Below are 18,003 nucleotides of genomic sequence, written 5' to 3' on the forward strand. Positions count from 1 at the left end.
ATGCAGATCTTTCAGGAAAACTCGGAGGGGAAAACAGTATTGAATACTCGGCGTTAAGTTGGGTTTTTGCATTCCCTGAGTGCTTTCAGGGAAAATGTGAACATCAAGAAAATAACCCGAATTCATCCCGGATTATTTTCGTAATGTGAATGGGGCCCAGGACCATTGGAGGGTATGCCATGCTTTGAGTTGGCATGGCTCTCCCTGGAATAGGGCTCTGTCCTTCATGCTCATGAAGCTGAAATGTATTTCTCTGAGCAACCCTGAACTATGAACCTCCTTCACCCCCCCTTTTTTCAGCAGCATGGGACAGAGACGACTCCCGTCTCCGGAAAAATCCCATTGCGTGCCCTGTTCCTCCAGAGCTGTGTGTGTATATGTGTGTGTGTGTGTAAGAGAGAGAGAGAGAGAGAGAGAGAGAGAGAGAGCATGTTTGAGTGTGTGCCACATGGGTGAATCTCCCGCTCGGCGTATTGATTGGGGCCGCATTGATCTGGTGGAAGGGGATGGTTGGGGGGGGGATGAACGCAGGAATGAAAATCAATAACCACCCTGCAATATGTTTCTGAGTTTCGAGGATTCACTCGCTCGCACGCCCAGGCCACGCCAGAGCTGTTTTAATTTGCCAGGAGGACAAAGTGAGTGAGTGAGTGACCGAGGGCGCGTTTGCATGTGCGTATCGCATCCGTTGGGTTTTTGGCTTGAAGTGAGCAGGGCCATACTGGCGTAGCCCAGCTCCACGGCTGTATACGGGGTGGGGAATGCCGCTGGTCCCCCCTCCGGCCTCCCAACCCAATTCTCTGCCTTGCACATTGTCTTCCATTTACCTAGGCCCACATTGCCGAGCCTTCTTCCCCTAGATCCAGGTGAGTCGGGGGGCTGTGGCAGGTGGGAGGATGCATGCAGTGAAATACCTCTGTGACAGGAGTGTTGTAGGGGTCAGCCTAGGCATGCTCCTTGCCCCTCAGCTTGCCTTAGGATCATGCAATGTTTGTCTACAGCTGGCCAGGCCTCGCCATCATGTTGCAAGAGGTTCCGCCGGTGGCTGTCAGCAGGGGGCACTCTCCCGCCTGCGAAAGCAAACTGAATTTTGTACCGTTCGGAGGCAGACTCCTGAAACTTTGCCGTGGACGTTTTCAATTTACATCGTGGTTGGGTTTGCAGTGCTCAGTTTTAGCCTAGGTCTACCCAAATGGCAGCAATCTGAGAAAAAGGAGGGTGGTTCCTCTCCCATCCTAATCCATTGTCGAATTTTCCTGAAACTTTGTTGTGGACGTTTCCAATTTGCACCAATGGTTCCAGGAGGCAATTGTTGGGTTTGCGATGGCCAGTTTTAGCCTAAATCTACCCAAATGGCGGCAATCTGAGAGAAAGGAAGGTGGTTCCTCTCCCATCCTAATTCACTGTCTCCCATATTTGGCTAGGAACACGTTCACTTTGCAATTTTGCCATTTTGCAATGTTGGTGTCATGGGGTTCAAAGAAAAGATCCGTGTGGGGAAAAGGGGAGAAAGTTTGCAACTAGATGGTGCGAGGGTGGCATTTCCAGATCCTTCTTGGTCCTGTAATTCCTTCCATTTCCACAATTAATTCTGTTTTCTCTGTGACATTTGTGGGGAAAGCTGTTATTTTGTCCCCCATGCGCTCCAGCAATTCAGCGTATCATTTGGTGCCTCGATCGCTTCTGCGCAACGCTACTAAGTTGTTCTCCATAAGTATCTACCAAGCAGTTTGGGTGGGTTATCGCTCTATCGACTGGTTTGGGGTCTGTTATCTACAAAGGAGGTGGCAAATGGGATAGAGCATTTTGGTGATGAGTTGAACTATTTCCTTTAGAAACCACTTGCAATGGGCAAAGCAGTCTGTTGCCCATTTGGGTCTGTTCTGTCTGTGTTAACTCATAATGCCAAATCCATCTCATTTCTCCATAAGTACAGGAATATATATATTTAAAGCCAACTTACCACTTTTCTTTTCATACAAGATGTCCTCTGGCGTACGTGGTTTTGTATGCGCCTCTGCATTTTTGTACGCAAATCTCCCTTGTGTATCTATATGCTGTCAGTGTATCCTATGCAAAAAAAAAAAAAAATACAGAATATGGATTTTTATTGAACATGGCTTTCCCACAGATGTACATTTTTGGCTAGACCCTCGTCCTGCACAAACGCAAGCTTTGAGCTTAGAAAGGCATCACAAAATCTGGAAACGTGCACAGTCTGAAACGGTGACTGTGTGCCAATCGACGGATCAGATCTGGAAGTGAGAATGAGATCGGTTTGTTTAAAATCATAGAAAGCTGGAAGTGAAGGAACATAGGTGCCTCCAGGCCTAATAAGTTACCTTTTTGGCTAAGAAGCACATAGTGGAGTGTACATTTCAAAAGCAGCATAACAATTGGGAATCTACTTTGGTGCTACGGATTATGTATTATTATTATTATTATTATTATTATTACTATTATTATGGCATTCTGCTTGGGAATTACATCACTGTAAATGGACATAACTGTGTGCAAAATTGAACCGAGTCGTTTGGCAATGCTACAATGTGATGTTACATCCGATGGGCACCTGTTGCACAATGGTGGACTGAAAAATGCGCCACAACCCAATGAGTAATGGTGATGTGCATTGGAGCACTCCTCCAGACACTGCCTAGGAAGTGCCAGAGCACTTCTTGGGCACCAAAAAGAGTGTCCAATGTGCATCAGAAGTGCCCAGTGAGCTACAGAAGCACCCAATGTGCACCAAAAATGCCTGACGCACATTGGAGCGCTCTTGCCAATGGCTAGATGGGCACCTTTGCAATTCACTAACCAGGTTTTGTTGTCTTTCTGCCCAACAAAGGGATGGATTTGTAAATGTACAAATTGTAAGCTGTGATGTCAGACCTTGGCTGTTGTTTTTTAAAATGATTTTAAATGTATTGAGACAGGAATCTTTTTTTGGGGTGGGGAATTGCCCTGTACTCTCTTGCTTGATAGTTTGCTGTGGCTTACAGGGTTGGATGGGACAGAGATGAGATGGTGCAGATCAGTGGCAAAATTTAACAGCGCAGGTTGTCGCCCACATTTTATGGATCCACTGGACTATAAATCCCAATGCAATGTGGATTTCTAGGCCTCCGGAAAGTGCCCCGTTAGGAAAGGCAACTTTAAAATCCTCAAAAAGCATTTTGACAGTACAAATAACACAATAGGACCAAGGAAAATGTTGTAGTTGTTCTCTTTGAGGTTTCTAAATACAGCAACAGTATTGAATTTATGCAACCAGGGCTTCCCAAGCGATGTTTTGCTGGCCATTCAAGGGTGTTTTATTAGCTGTTCCTGGCTGTGGAGGTCTTTCATTTGGTCTGTTGAATGGGGAACTAATTGTATAAGAGGATATACAATCTCTTCCTTCCGCAACCATTGGTGTAACCTGAGCTACGCCAGTGTAACTGGAGTTACACCGATGGGATTGGATTGCGTTGGAGTTACTCGGCGCACGTCCCAACGGATTTGCTTCCGTAACACTGACCATCGGCATAAACCCAACTCATTGCGTTGCCAAAAAATCCCCCCATAAATAGGTTGGATCCTTCAGCTCACAATTCGCATGGGTCACACCTTTTCCATTTATATTCCAGCCTCTGAACAAAGGAACGCCTCTCTCATTGCGTCTGAAGACTCGGGACAGTTGCAAAGTGTGATATGGGTCTAATATGAAGAATCAACATTTAAACCTCTTTCAATCAGATTTTTTAAAAGGTGCCCACGGTTACATTTTTTAGGATTAGTAGTAGTAAATAAAATGTATCATTATTACTATATTATTATTAATATTATTTTATTATGTCCCACCTTTCCCAATGTAGGGATTCAAGGCGGCGAACAAGAAGTATAAAATAATACAATTTAGTAGCAACTCTCTCATTCTAACACACTAATAATAATAATATTTTATACTTCTTCGCTGCCTTGAGTCCCTACATTGGGATATAATAATAATAATAATAATAATAATAATAATAATAATAATAATAACCAAACCCCAGAGGATAATAAGGACCCACTGTACTGCAATTGGCATCATGTCTCAAAGCCAACTTAGGAGTTTATCACACTGGGGCTGATTTTGGGATTAAAGAGAGATTAAAGCACCTTTAAAGTGTCCCGCAAATAAAGCAAAAATGGCAACTAATTGCGTGAATAATTATCACATGCAATTGCGCAAATAAAGCGATATCAGAAATGCATTGTCGCTGAAATCCTGTAAGTGGAAAGATGCACATTAATGCTTCTTTGTGACCACTTTAATGGTGGGTTTTGTGCGACATCATGTGAAATAGTTTTGCGTAATTACGCTATTTTCCGGGGATAAACTCCTGATCTCCTTCGTGTGATAAACTCCAGAGAAGGAGGGAGGATGTGGAGCCTAACTGAACAACCAAGGCGAGGAGTGCCGTGAAACCCAGAGGCTCATAATCCTTCATGCTTAACCTAAAAACACCCTGATGTCTTCTTTGACCACCGTCTCCATCCCTTGCGCATGATCGATATTGCAAAGGGGAGAGCATCGTTCGTTTTTCGCCCCAAACTGATGCTGATCCAGACCCACTTTCGCCCAGCCTGAGGAAGACTCCCTTCAAAGAGCAGATGCATCTTTGCACACATACACACAACACACACCCACAACACACACCCACACCATCTCCAACCTGGGGTTTCCATGGCAATGCCTGATGTATTGGGCTATTGATCAGCAGCACAGCCAAAGCCTGCTGTCCACTCCGAGTTCTGCAGCAATTCACATTCTTCTTCTTAACCATGGGCCTAAATCAATATCAGACACTGTTTATTCCGGATGAGTATTCTCTTCTGGCTTTTCTCCCTCTCTCTTTCTAGCCCTCTCCCATTTTTATCTATTTCAATGCATCTTTATGTGTGTGTGTCCCCCGCACCTTGCGTTGCTCTGCAAAGGCTTTGAAATATTGGGTGCATTTGGAGACTGCAAGGAAAACCAGAACGAGGAGAGCCTAAATTTTAGCATCGATATGCATCTGAGGAAGTAGGCTTAAGTCTAGGAAACCATTAAGAAGAAACCACCAATGTCCCCAAATCGCTACATCTAGGAAAACTCCTGCTGCCAACTTCTTTCTTTCAGTTAGTCTCAAAGGTGCTACAAGATCTCTCTATATACTATATATATATGGATCTTTTGCTTGATGCACATGGTTTCTGGCTTTAAAGAAAGAAGTTCTATTTGGGGAAAATACATCTATCTATTTATATCTATCTATCTATGCATAAACACATAAAATCCCCCCCAAAAGTAATTAGCTCATCTGGCCAGGCCCTTTGGGTCTAAAGGGCAACAGAAGGGACCCCAGACCTTTAACCTTTCTGGCTACCCAAAGGTCACCAGCCCTTGGCTGGTTATTGATCCCACAACTCCGAGCATCACTGAGAAATCTCTCCCCAAAAGTCCCTAGCTACAAACCTCAGAGCCCCATAGGATGGAACCAGGGCAGTCAAAGGGGAATAATAGCCATGTAACAGCGTGGAGTAAGGGTTTGAGCTGAGAGAGTGTGACTTGCCCAAGTGGGTTTCATGGCCAAGGTGGAAACTGAACCCTGGTCTCCAGAAACCTAGACCAACACTCATACCACTATGCCACACTGGTTCCATAAAGTACTCCCAATCCAGAGCCATCATGGTTTGAGCATCGGGCTGCAACTGGAGACCAGGGTTTGATTCCCAGCTCAGCCACAAAACCCACTGGGTGACTTTAGGCAAGCCACACTCTCTCAGCCTCAGGAGAAGGCAATGGCAAACCTCCTCTGAAGAAACTTGCCAAGAAAATCCTAGGATAGGTTCGCCACACATCAGAAACGACTTGGAGACATGCAACAGCCAAAACCATTGTAGTGTGGATGGGTTTGGGATTAGAGAGGAGCAGCCTTTGAAGCCAAAGGACCAAAACCTTGTTTAAATATTTAAAAGGCTGTCATATTGAGGAGGGAGTAAGCTTGTTTTCTGCTGCTGCAGAGAATAGGACCAGGAGCAATGGATACAAGCTACAGGAAAAGAGATTCCACCTCAACATTAGGAGGAACTTCCTGACAGTAAGGGCTGTTGGATGGCTGGAGACATTAACTTGGAATCTCCTTCCTTGGAGGTCTTTAAGCAGAGGCTGGATAGCCATCTGCCAGGGATGCTTTGACTGAGAGTTCCTGCATGGCAGAATGGGGTTGGACTGGATGGCCTTTGCGGTCTCTTCCAACTCTACAATTTCTATGATTCTACGCAACAACACAAAACATTGCAGTGTGGATGGGTTTGGGATTAGAGAGGAGAAGCATTTGAAGCCGGAGGATGCTTTGTTTATTGCAACCAGTTACTGGCTCTTGGTGAGTGGGAGGTAGTGAGGCAAAGATGGAGTCTCTGGCCAGGCCTGACATCTTGCATAAAGATGGCCAAGAAGAAGGCGAAAGCAAGAAAGAGATAAAAGAGCGGGACCGAATCCTCTCTCCTTCTGAAAAGCACTTCAACGCAGCAGCAAAAAGGCCTTGAAGAGGGTTGGCGTCTTGAAATGCCAAGTTTTGATGTTGCTTCTTCCCGACCCAGAAGAAGGAGAAGGGTTCTTGAAGTGCGCTGTGCCTTCGCCAGGCCTTTCACGGCGTCTCCTTCCTCGTCGTCCGCGCCAGGCCCATTAGCTCACCTTTCGGGCGCCCTTCCTCTTTCATCTCCAGAGTGGCACTCGGGGAACGCCACTCTGGGCCCAGGCCTCTCTTAATGACATCTTCCGCGCCACCTCCGGCTGCCATTCTTCCACTTCCCACCCCGCTAGGCTCCCTTGCACCGGTGTCTAGGGCCTAAATGGATGCCGGGGATCCTCTCATCCTCCCCGCATCCACCCACGGCAAATTAAGTGCTTAACATTGTCCTTCTTCGCCTTAATGGATGGAGGGAAGGAACGTTGCCCGGCTTTCATCAAGCAAGGGAAGCGTGGCATCGACGCCCAGCTCTCTCAAGGGCTCTGGATGGCCATTTAGCATCTTCCAGCCCTAGGGATGCAGGCAGAAAAAAAGGCCAAGGGAGAGGGAAACTGCATCTCCGAGAGATGCTCAAAAGGCCGAAAAGGACTGGGGGGGAACGACCCAGATGGGATCCATTTTATAGGCCTGTTTTCCTCTGGCTTTGGGAATCATAGGACTTTACAGTGCATTGATACTATAGAAATAATGCAGACACTGTGAAGTCAAAGGCTTTCTCCAAAGATGCCAGCCACAGACGCTGGTGAAACATCAGCAATAAACTCTTCCAGAACACGGCCACATAGCCCGAAAAACCCACAAAAAACAATGCAGACACTTCTTTAATGCACACGGCTTCGTCCTATGGAGTCCTGCCATTTGTAGTTTGGGAAGGCACACTTTGGCAGAGAAGGCAAAAGACTTTGTGAAACGACAAATCCCAAGACTCTACCGCACTTAAAGTGGCATCAAACTGCATTACAGTGGTTCCTTGGGGTCTGCTGGGCTTTGGTTCCAGGACCCTCCGTGGATCCCAAAATCCATGGACGCTCACGTCGCATGAAATGCAATGGCCCAGTGAAATTATGTTCCTGATGTACAATGACAAAATCAAAGTTTGATTTTTGGAATTTATATACACTGTTTGACACTACTTGAAGTCTTGTAGCTCAGGCCTGTGGAATCCTGGGATCTGTTGTTTTGCAAAGTCCTTCACCTTTGCTACCTAAGAGTACCAAACCATTCATCCCAATATTGTGTAGGACGATGGAGCCGTGGAAAACCTGCATTACGTCTCCAGTGCAGAGTCTCAGTCCAATCTCTGGCCGTTCTTGGCTTGCCAGATGGCTACCAACTCCATCTTTGTGGTTGTCACAGGTCGGGCCCCATGCAACCTTCACCCAATTCCTGCCCAAGAGAATCAAAACAAGAAACTCCAGCACAGAGCTACACAGAGAGGGAGGGAAAGAGTAAAAATAGAGCATGCATGTGTGTATGTGTGTGTGTGTTGGAAACGGGCACATTGCTGCTGTCCATTTATTATCTGCACAATCGATAGTCCGGTCCTTGGAGCCAGCCGGGGTCAGATACAGTTGCCTAGGAGACCGCTGCATCGAAGATGGAGGACCGCCGATTGGGCAGGCGGGCAGCAGACCCAGAGGTCACACCAACTGGGATTTTGGGGGCAAGGGGAGAGGTGAAAGGCGGGGAGAAGGAAAGGAGGCAAGAGAGGGAGAGGGAGATATTAGTGGACAGCATCTGGAGGTGGGTTTCTTTTAATGCCACTTGGCCTGACCTGTCCTCTTGAACTAAGGGCACTTAAAGGCCCTGGTAGAGCTGGAGGAGACTGGGGATCGGGTGGCATAAGAAGGTGGATACACCAAGAGAAGCTTGGATGTGGTCGTGGTTGCAGGTTTCCAAACCTTGCATGCTTCAGAGCTTTCCTCGTGTCTCATGGGTAGCTCTGGTGGGAACATAAGAGACAGAGTCTTGCTGGTAGTTGCCCCTGACTTGAGAACATCCTTCCCAGAAAGGCAAGAATGGCACCAACTTTGCTCTTCTTGGTGGTCCTTCTCTCTGTCCCATTATCTTCAGAGGTATCTCTGGTGGGAACATGGGAGACAGGGCCTTCTTGGTGGCAGCCCACATTTCCATAACACCGTCCCCGAAAGCAAGATTTGAGTTTCTTCTTCCCTCTCCTAAGCAGGAATATCGCTTCATTCCATGCCACCATTAGGAAGAACCTCCTGAAAACTGTTTGATGGTCTCCTTCTTTGGAGGTTTTTAAACAAAGGCTGGATGGCCATTTGTTGGGAGTGTATTGATGGTGTCTTCCTGAATGGCAGAATTGATCCTTGGGGTCTCTTCTATCTCTGTGATTCTCTGATTCGAGGACTGGACTGAAGCTGTCCTCCTTTGGTCATATCATAACTCACAGGAAAAGGCAATAATGCTCTCAGTAAGGCAGAAGGCAGCAGGAAAAGAGGAAGGTGCACTGCAGATGGATAGACTCAGAGGCTGCCCTGAGTTTGCAAGACCTGAGCAGGCGATGGATGGCCAGAGGGGTTCTTGGACTTGGTGGCAAAGAGAAGTAGCTCAGGGTGAACAAATTCAGCCTCCCCACCCTCAATGTTGAACTACAACTCTCACAAACCCTCACTGTCGACTAGCTCCTATGATGCCCAAGGCTGCTGTAGGTCAAAAGCATCTGGAGGGCCACAGTTGCTTCTCCCTTTACGGTTAATGGGAGTTGCAGTCCAGATACAAGGCGATAAAAATGAAAGCATGCCAAGCGATGGGACGTGTGGGCACCAGCTAGCCATAAACTCATCATGACGACTTCTCAAGCATATTATTATTGTTGGTGTTGTTGTTGTGAGCCAGCATGGCGTAGTGGTTTGTGTGTTGGACTACAACTCTGGAGACCAAGGTTTGATTCCCAGCTCAACCATGAAATCCGGTGATCTTGGGCAAGTCATACTCTCTCAGCCTCAGAGGAAGGCAATGGCAGGCCTCCTCCGAACAAATCTTGCTAAGAAACCCCAATGATACGGTCACTTTGGATTTACCATGAGCCAGAAACAACTTGAAGGTGCACAACAACTCTATTATTATTGTAGTAGTAGTAGTAGTATATAATTTCTTACTCGCCTCTCCCTATGGATCAAGGCGAGGAAGAACAACAGATTAAGAAGCACACAGCACATCAGTTAAAGATGCAACAAATAGGAATCTCTGCTTCGCCCCGGTGTGTCTTTGCGAAAGGCGGCCATCAGAAGGCGGGTCGAGGAGGTCGGAATAGATTTCCTCGCGTCTTCACTCTGGAAATGCTCATATTTGGTTAAGGGGGAAATAATTAAATTGGATTGTCAAACGAAGCCATCAGGGGGATTTGTTTTCATTAGGCCGGAGCGTGTGCGCTCGCTACGGCGGTCTGCGAAAGAAGACGGGGAAGAGGCAGCCTGGGAAAAGCCAGAGAGGAGGAATCCGAACTCCTGGTCTGGCTGACTGAGACTATTAATTAGAGGTGGCTTCTCGTTAATATATACTGACGAGTTTGGAGGAAAGAGAGGGAGGAAAGAGAGGAACTGGGGGTTCCCCACATCCGAGGCAAGTGGGTCCCCTTTATGGACTGGTTCTCAATAAGATAATGAGAATATTTCAAGGCTGAGGAGATGCTTTAGGGCTGGGCAAACACAGGTTGCGTCTGCACCACAGAAATAATGCAGTTTGACACCGCTTTAAGCACCATGGCTCTATGCCATAGACTGCTAGGATTTCCAGTTTGGTGGTTGTGTGCTTTCAGGTTGTGTGCAGAAGTAACTTACACTTACTCTTGTTACTGTGGTGCCTTCAGGTCATTTTTGATTTATGGCGACCCTAAGGCAAATCTATCCTGTGAATGAGAGTGCTGGACTCCAGGAGACCAGGGTTCGAATTCCCATTTGGCCACGGAAACCCAGAGTAACCTTGGACAAGTCGCACTCTCTCAGCCACAGAGGAAGGGAAAGGCAAACCCCTTCCGGAAATAAAATGCCCAAGTAGACGCGAAGGCACATAATAAAAAAGCAGGGAGAGGAATCGCCAATAATAATGCCTCTTTGACTTGGGGTATTATTACCAATTTGATTTTTCCTTAGAGAAACCAAACTGATGCACCCTCATTCTTGCTCCGTCTTTTGCACCCAAGCTCCAAAGCAAACATTTTAAGAGCATTCTGGGCTGAAGAAGAAGAAGAAGAATAAGAAGAAGACCTCTTGCTAAGTGCAAACAAATAAAGAAACCAACCTGGCCTTTCCAAATGTTGCCTGAATGTCAATCCGGAGCGCGTGGGCCTCCTTTGATATTTCTATGGATGTTTGCATTTCTTTATATGACTCCTGACATTGTAAATAGATCCTCTTCTCTGGGTCCCCCTTCTTCTTGCAATTTCTACAAGAGCAAATACAAAATAGTTAGGGAGAGAAGATAGCATATCATCCCAAATACTTTGAATCAGCAGCAAACCTTTGGTGGGATTTGTTTTCCAGTAGGTTTTGCATGGACTCTCGCCACCGCTGAGCCATAACAACAACAACACAACAACTACTACTATTAGGATTAGCATTAGCATTAGTATTAGCTTTAGCATTAGTACAAGCATTAGCATTAGCATTAATATTAGCATTAGTATAAGTATTAGCTTTAGCATTAGCATTAGTATACAAATTCACATTAGCTTTAGCATTAGTATGAGTTTTACTATTAGTATAAGCATTAGCATTAGTACTAGTATTAGCATTACTATAACTATTAGCCTTACCATTAGCATTAGCACTAGCTTTAGCATTCGTATAAGTGTTAGCATTAGCATTAGTATATGTATACATTAGCATTACCTTTAGCATTAGTATGAGCATTAGCCTTAGTATTAGCTTTAGCATTAGCATTAATATGAGTTTTAGTATTAGTATAAGTATTAGCATTAGCATTAGTACTAGCATTAGCATTAGTATAAATATGAGCATTAGTACAAATATTACCTTTAGCTTTAGCATTAGCATTAGTACTAGTATTAGCTTTAGCGTTAGTATAAGTATTAGCCTTACCATTAGCATTAGCTTTAGCATAAGTACGTATTAGCATTAGCTTTAGTATGAGTATAAGCATTAGCATTAGTACTAGCATTAGCATTAGTATAAATACTGTATTAGCATTAGCATTAGCACCAGTATCATCCATAGTGTTGGGAGATCCAGTAAGGCAAAGGGCAGAATTCCCAGTCCTTCCCAATTAGAGGATAGAAAGGGGTTTTTTCCCTCTATCTCTGAGCAAATGGGGGGAAGGTATTGCTTAATATGAGGATCAATAGGAAAAGCCAGAAAGATCAATAGAGGGAAACAAAAGATATTGGACAGGCTTTTTGCTAAGGAAAGAAAGAGTGAGTTATTTCTTTTAAAAGACAGCGATTTGCCTTAAATTATATTTTTTAATCTTCCCAATAATAATAATGTACAGTATAATCTCAAATCCACAAGAGAGGGATACTTATATTGGGCCAAGCAAAAGGCACATTATACATGTTGCAAATGCACATTTTGGCATCTTCTCCCTTGGAACCGTAATATTCTTTTCAAGAAGACATTAGATGAAGATGAAGATGATGGAGATGGAGATGATGATGAAGACGGAGAAGATATAAGATGAAGGAGAAGACATTAGATAAAGATGAAGAAGATGATGAAGATGGAGGAGACATTAGATGAAGATGATGAAGATGGAGATGATGATGATGGAGAAGACATGAGATGAAGATGAAGAAGATGGAGAAGACATTAGATAAAGATGAAGAAGATGATGAAGATGGAGAAGACATTAGATGAAGATGAAGATGAAGACATCAGATGAAGATGAAGAAGATGATGAAGGTGAAGAAGACATTAAAAGAAGAGGAAGAAAGCATTAGATGAAGCAAAAGATGATGAAGATGGAGAAGATGCAGAAGAAGGACCAAGATGATGGCAAAGCTGAAGATATTGGATGAAGGTGAAGGAGATGATGAAGAAGATGATGGCGGTGGTGATGACAATGAAGATGAAGGTGCCACCATAAAGCGCAAGGGGCCAGAGGAAGTGGGTTGTGTGTGTGTGTGTGTGTGATGGAGTCCTCTTCCTCTTGGGTTTCCATCAGCACCTTGGAGAGCGAAGCTGTTGCACATTAATACCCTTCTGGAAGCGGTTACAAAGCGCAGGCAGTGCGGACCCTCCCTCCCTTCTCCTTCTCTCCCCCCCTTTCCCTCCTGGCGGCCAGGTTGCAAAGGGAGGCCCTTAATTCGATTTGGCTCCGCTTCCGCTTCCTTTTCTCCGCCTGGCAAACTTCATTTGGGGGGAGAAGAGCCCTGGGAATAAGAGAAATCAGGTTGATGAGCCTTAACCGGATTAGCTCCTCTCCTTCTCCTGGCTTCCAAACAGCCCCATCTATCCTCCTCCAAGGCTTCATATATATATATATGTGTGTGTGTGTGTGTGTGTGTGTGTGTTAAAATGCAGGAAATATATTCCGGAATAACCACATTGGCCATACTGCAAAGTACTGCAACACCCAGCATCCACAAAATAGGGATACATTCATGCATATATACACATACCTACCTACCTATTGCTAGCTAGCTATAATATATCTATATACAGATATTGATACTATATTATATAGATATAGATAATCTATATTATATCTATATGTCATATATATAGATATCTATATATCCATGACAGAGAGATCTATAGCTATAGACATGGAGATATAGAGATATCTATATTTAAATATCCGTAATACATAGATATTTATATATTGGGAGAGGAGGCAGAAATACACATACAGAGGAGATGTAGATATATATATGATTATATCAATATCTATATACCATTAAAGATAAATAAATGTAAGAAGGTGAAGCTCATCTATTTCATCTCTAACCTTTGAATTTCTATATGTATATTTCTGCCTCCTCTTCTAATATATAGATATCTATGTATTATATTGATCTCTCTATGTTAGGAGACAGAAATATACATATAGATTAGAAATAGATGTATAGATATACTACACACACACACACACACACACACACACCATTAGGGAGAGATCTATAGCGATAGATAGATAGATAGATAGATAGATAGATAGATAGATAGAGATATCTGTATATTAGAAGGCAGAAATATACATATAGATTAGATATAGCTGTATAGATATAATATAGATCTATTTATCTATCTATCTATCTACACCATTAAAGAGAGAGAGATTTCTACAGCTACAGATAGAAATATCTATAACATATAGATATCTTTATATTAGAAGAGAAGGCAGAAATGCATATAGACATTCAAAGATCGGAGATGAATAGATGAGCCTCACCTTCTTAAATGTATGTATATTTTTAATGCATACCCCCCGCAAAAAAAAGAGTTCCCAGGATGCCACAGCAAGGAGCCAGAGCAGTTAAAAGCAGTGTCAAACCGGATTATTTCCCCAGTGCGCTTGGGGAGGAAAAGCTAAAAATGTGGAGGATCAAGAGAAAGTTTAATGAAAGAATTAGGTTTAAACACCTAAAAACTCTTTTTGAAGGCTGTAATGCCCATATATATATATATATATATATATATATATATATGGCACTGCAGCCTTCAAAAGAGTTTTTAGGTGCGGGTTCAGTATAATATATACATATATGTATATATTATATGTATATATAACTCTAAGCTCTATTAAATGGAATATTTGGAAGAAGATGGAGAGGGAAGCAACCTGTTGGGTTTATGACTGTCTGGAAGCGAAGAAGGGAACCAGAAGAGAGAAATAAAATAAAATAGATAGATAGATAGATAGATAGATAGATAGATAGATAGATAGATAGATAGATACGTAGGTAGGAAGGTAGGTAGGTAGACAGGCAGAGTGTATAATATAATGTATCATATCCATCCATCCATAAAATCTCACTCACTAGATCTTAAAGAAGAATGGATGGATGGATAGATGATTGATTGATTGATTGATTGATTGATTGAGTGTATAGTCTATATGTAACATATTATAGACTGTCCACTCTCTCCATCTGACTATCTATGTATTTATCTATCTATTATAAAATGTCTCTCTCTCTCTCTTGCTAGATTTTAAAGAACGCCTGGATGGATGGATGGATGGATGGATAAGATATAGATGATAGACACAGACAGATAGGGTATATAGCTTATATATAACATATTATAGGCTGTGTAGTCACTCTCACTCACTCTGTGCATCTCCTTCCTTCCTTGTCTTCCTTCCTACCTTCCTTCCTCTTTTCCTCTCTCTCCGTCCTGCAGTTCCTCTCTTTCTCCTGTGTCTTTCCTTCCTAGATACTTGGAGGTACTAGTTTAAGGAATGAGGGAAAGAAGTGGTGGTGAAATCCTCTCTTTTCCCTCCAGAAAGGATAGGTTTCAGAAGGGACCCAATCCGCCTCCAATCCTAAGCAGCTTTACAAGGAAGGAAGGAGGAAGGAAGGAGAGGAAGGAAGAAGGAAGGAAAAAGAAAAGAGGGAGGGGGGGAGGAAGAGGAAGGAAGGAAGGAGGAAGGAAGGAAGGGGAATGAAAGGAGGGAGGGATGGAGGGAGCAAGGAAAGAAAGAAATGGGAAAGAAGGAAGATAAAAGGGAGAAGAAAAGAGAGAGGAGGAGAAGGAATGAAGTACCAAGAAAGGAGATGGGAGGTAGCTGTAAATTACAGTAATATTTAAGAAGACGCAACTTAAGTAATTCTGCTGGAGGGACGTTCAATTAACAAGGGCATGGGAAGAAGAAGGGAAGTGCGAGTATTCGCCTTTGCAGTTTCATTCCTTCAGTGCCTTTCAGGGTCATGGGCATGCAGTGAGAATTCACTGTCGACGGTTAATGGCGCTTGAATTTCCTTTACTCCGTTTCCTTTTCATGGTTCTCCTCCTTCCGGGGTCCGCCAGTGGATTTCCGCCTTCCATCCCTGCACAGCACCCCTTAGCGTCCTGTCGTATGCCCTACCAAGTGTCCTTCCCCCGTTACGCCTTGGTGTAGGCCCTCCTAGGTATCTATTCCTTCCTCGTCCCGTCCGTCCTGCAGTCCTCACTAGGCTGTTCCTTTTGCCAGTATCCTTAATGCGTCGGGCGGGGTCCTTGTCCTTGCCTTGCAGTGCCTTTCTGGAGGATGCATTTCTTTCGTCTGTCGATCGTTCCGTTCATGCTTTGTGGTTTAGTTTTTCTTGTTTCCCCTCTTCATGACCTTCCTGGCCGTCTCGTCCTTCCTTTCGCCTTTTTTAATGCCGTATCCTCCTTCCTTCTCTTTTCAGGGCGTCCTCCTTTTTTCTCTCCCCCTTTCCTCTCGTGTCTCCTTGCCTTCCTTCCTCCTCCACCCCTCTCCTCCCCCCCCACCCCTCATTGCCCCTCCCCTCTTTCCAAGGGGTCTCCTTCCCTCTCCTTGGAAAAGATCTGGAGAAGAGCGCATTTTCTCCTTCTTCAGAAGGCACATTTAGTAGGAAGCAAAGGGAGAAGAAGATTTTGCAACCTTGGCATCTTTCCTTTCTCTCTAAGGGGGAAAACAGACACTCCCAATGCTTTTCTGAATGAACAGAACCACCTTTCCCTTTTCTAAAAGGGTCTCCAACAAAGACTTGGGGTTTCCAAAAGGAAAACAGATGAAGGGTTTCCTCAGAAGTAAGGCCCACTCTTTGCAATGGAAAAGTGCTTTTTGGCAGATGGAGGAATGCGCCTTCCTTTCTCTCCTCCCCCTCTCATCCTTCCTTTCTTTCAAAATACAGATAGTAAAGGAAAGGAGGATGATAGGGTATATAATATATATATGTCCAAGGAGATAGAAAGAATAATGGTGATTTGGGATATGGGGTGGAAAAAAACAACCTCATTTGAAAAATTCGACCATTTTCAGCACCAAAATTGCGCAAAAGAAACTCCCCTTTGAATCCAAGGAAAAGGAAAGAGAAGGAGCCCTTGATCCTAAGAAAATAATAATAAAATAATAATAATAAAAAATATATATATTTTTCTTACTTACTTGCCTTTTAGAAAGAGAAGCTCTCCCTTAAATCCTGAGGAAAGGAAACACCTGAAAAAAATAAGAACGATATAATATGGGACAATATATATATATATATAATTATATAATATATATAATATATAAATCTCCCCTTGCCTTCCCAGGTTTAGTAACACTCTCTGAATCCAGGGAAAGAAAAACACCAAATAATAATATAATAATAATAATAAGAAGAACAATAAATAAATACAGTATTTTCCCCTCCTTTTCCTTCCTAAGTTTAACAAGAAACCTCTCCCTTGAATCCTAGGAAAACACTAGATCGCCCTGATCTCGAGAAATAATAATACAATAATAATAATATATATAATAATAATAAATGGTAACAATAAAAATATAGTATATTCATTCCCCCCTTTTCTTTGCCATCCCAAGTTGAGCATGAAAGATTTTTCTTATTTCGGGAAAGGAAACAGCGGGCAGTTCTTGATCTCAAGAAATAATCAGGTAGTAATGTGATCTGATATGTATAATGAGTGAAATAATAAGATAGTATATTGTTTTTTTGCATAGTTAGCTGATGTTTCGTTTAATGCCTGGGAAAGGCGCGGTTATGACCAAGAAATAAATAATAATATATAATAATAATAATAATAATAATAATAATAATAGAGATAAGAAAGAGATAAAAATAATATCTATATTACCTCTCCTAAGAAAACCCTTCCCTTGAATTCTGGAAAGGTTAAAAATAGGCAGTTCTTGATCTCTAGCAATATTAATATTAATATTGATATTAATAATATTAATATTAATGTCTAGCAATAATAATAATAATAATAATAAGAATAATAATAATAATAGATATAATAATAATACTCTATTTATCTCTCCTTTACCAAGAAAACCTTTCCCTGAAAAGGAAACAAATAGGCAGTTCTTGATCTCTAGCAATAATAAAATAATATTATTAATTAATAATTAATTGCAACAATAATATGACATTTCCCTTCCTAGCCTTTCAGGCTGCAAAATAATAATAATAATATAATAATAATAATAATAATAATAATGGAGAGAGCAAAGTTGGTTTGGTTTGTCCTCCTTCATTCTTTGCCTGGCATTTCATTACCTCCTTCTGGAAGCTGATATTTTTTTCTTTTCTTTCTTCTCTTTCCTTCTTTCCTTTCTTCCCTTCCAAGAAAATAAAGAAGAGAGAAAGATTAATGTTCTATAATGCAATTTCCCTGCTGTTAAAAGGCCTTTCTATTGCATTAAAGGCGTCTTCATTTCCTCTCGCCGGCGAACGACGGAGGGACCATTTATAAACAAATGAATTGGATAAATATGAAGGATCGGATAAGGACAGAATAGATAGTAGATAGATATAGATAGATAGATAGATAGATAATATAATAGATAGATAGATAGATATGGTTCC

At 42.7% G+C, this 18,003-nt stretch overlaps 1 protein-coding gene across 1 annotated transcript in view; it reads left to right on the forward strand.

The window, feature by feature from the left end:
• The first annotated feature begins 580 nt into the window (after positions 1–580).
• Positions 581–18,003, forward strand: part of LOC121915018 (hepatocyte nuclear factor 6-like) — a 40,206-nt gene continuing 22,783 nt past the window's right edge. Inside the window, exon 1 of the mRNA XM_042438836.1 lies at positions 581–866. The gene's annotated coding sequence lies outside the window, so the exon portion shown is untranslated. The remainder of the gene's footprint in view (positions 867–18,003) is intronic.

Source organism: Sceloporus undulatus, chromosome 9, assembly GCF_019175285.1.
Source record: "Sceloporus undulatus isolate JIND9_A2432 ecotype Alabama chromosome 9, SceUnd_v1.1, whole genome shotgun sequence".
NCBI lineage: Eukaryota > Metazoa > Chordata > Lepidosauria > Squamata > Phrynosomatidae > Sceloporus > Sceloporus undulatus.